This window comes from Acinonyx jubatus, chromosome B4, assembly GCF_027475565.1.
Source record: "Acinonyx jubatus isolate Ajub_Pintada_27869175 chromosome B4, VMU_Ajub_asm_v1.0, whole genome shotgun sequence".
Classification (NCBI taxonomy): Eukaryota; Metazoa; Chordata; class Mammalia; order Carnivora; family Felidae; genus Acinonyx; species Acinonyx jubatus.
The window spans coordinates 106,360,100-106,361,879 of NC_069387.1; the positions used below are offsets into that span (position 1 = coordinate 106,360,100).

Below are 1,780 nucleotides of genomic sequence, written 5' to 3' on the forward strand. Positions count from 1 at the left end.
ATATATATATATATATATATATATATATATATATATATTTATATATATATATCCTAACATAGAGGCAGCTTTGCTTCTACTCTTCTATGGAAAAAGTAGCTCTTTAACTAAGGCCTGAGGACAAGAGAGTTTGTGGCTTTCTTCCCAGGGTTAATATTTTTGCATTTGAAAGAAGTTTCCTGGGAAGTGGGGAGGTTTTCTTTTCTGGAAACCCAGCAGCAATCACATCAGCAACACTAAACGGGCTCCCTCCCTTCCCTTACTCTACCCTTAATCTTTCTAGTGTGCACTAATAAATGCTCAGGGAAAAGAGCTTGCAAGGTAGTGTAAACTTCTCTTAGATCTAGGTATCCTAGCTATTGAAAATTTTCTGTTTAGCGCAAAATTTATTAATTTTTTTAGCTGATTTCTTTCATGTACAACGTAATCATCTCTTCCTCCCATGTTCTGCAGAAGGTTCAAGTGTCCATTTTTCATTTGGGAACCCCCTTTTCTTGGTTGCCTAGCAATCTCTTCTTCCTGAAGTATTCATTAAAAGAGTGTGATTTTTGTACATGATCCAGAATCATCTCATTTTTCACACCTAAACTCGTTGCATACTTGGGTTGGTGCGCAGGCATGTTGGCAGGGAAGGATCAGAGGTGGTTTGGCAGTCATGGCTGTGGCCTGGGAGAAGTGAATAATTTAACCAGAAGGCTGGGCACTGTCCTTCTGTGCTGCCACCAGCATTGCTCACTGCTCCTTCTCCAGGGCCATGCTACATGCTGGTGACACTGCTCACCACTGCTCTCATTTGCCAGCTTGCACATTACAGTATTTGTTGAGTTGAAGACTCATTATGAGAACAGCTTAGACCAATGTAATACCCTAAATGCTCTTGTTTTTCCAGAATACCTCATCCTTGCTTTCTTCTGTATCAGCAGAATGGCTTATACTGGATCTTACCCCCTTCCGTATATTGTATTTGGAGGTATATGAATTGGCCAATCATGAGTAGACCAGGACTCTATGGTCCCAGAACCATCATGAATGCAGATATTCTAGCATACTGTCCCAAAGAAGGATGGTGAGAATTACCTTTTTATCTTCTACCCTTTTCACTACCTCAGCAGAATGATTCATGTTTTGGTGAACTCATAGAACAACACACAGAAGAACTGGCTCAACCAATGGCTTGCAAAAAGCGTGTAAAGGAAGGGATTCTATCCAACAAGATCCTGTTTCCAAAAGCAGCCTTGGAGATTTGATCAGAGTTACCTTAAAGAATGATTCAGGTTTAAATGTTCCCACATTTTTGCTTATGGAAAGACTACTTTCCTATGTTATACTGGGATAAAGAATTTAAATGGAATTATTTATAAAGTAATAAGAAAATGATTACCTCTGGGGTTGACAGGTTTGAGCTTGCACTCCTTAGGGAACAATCATAATCCTCTGAATGATTGCATTCATTATTGGCTATCCTTAGTCCATTGGAAGTTTTTGTTTATAAGAACTTGTCAGGATCATTTTGATTTTATTGAAATGCCATCTAATTGTAAGTTAGCGGTAGACATGGGGTGATTCAAATACTGAAAATATGTAACTGACCTGTGGGAAACTTCATGGTTTTCCTCATCTGTCATGTAGATGATTATATATGGATAACATTTACAAAAGTAAGAAAAGTGTGATTTTTTTCTATCTGATTTGAATATTATTCCTGTGTATGGCAGGAATGAGATTTCCCATATTTCTATCAGAGTTAATACTTGCTTTAATCCTTAAGCATAAGTGAATG

The 1,780-nt window shown here is 38.0% G+C and overlaps 1 pseudogene; it reads left to right on the forward strand.

Moving 5' to 3' along the window:
• Positions 1-761: 761 nt before the first annotated feature.
• LOC113602892 (protein cornichon homolog 1-like) lies at positions 762-1,140 on the forward strand (annotated as a pseudogene).
• The last annotated feature ends 640 nt before the right edge of the window (positions 1,141-1,780 follow it).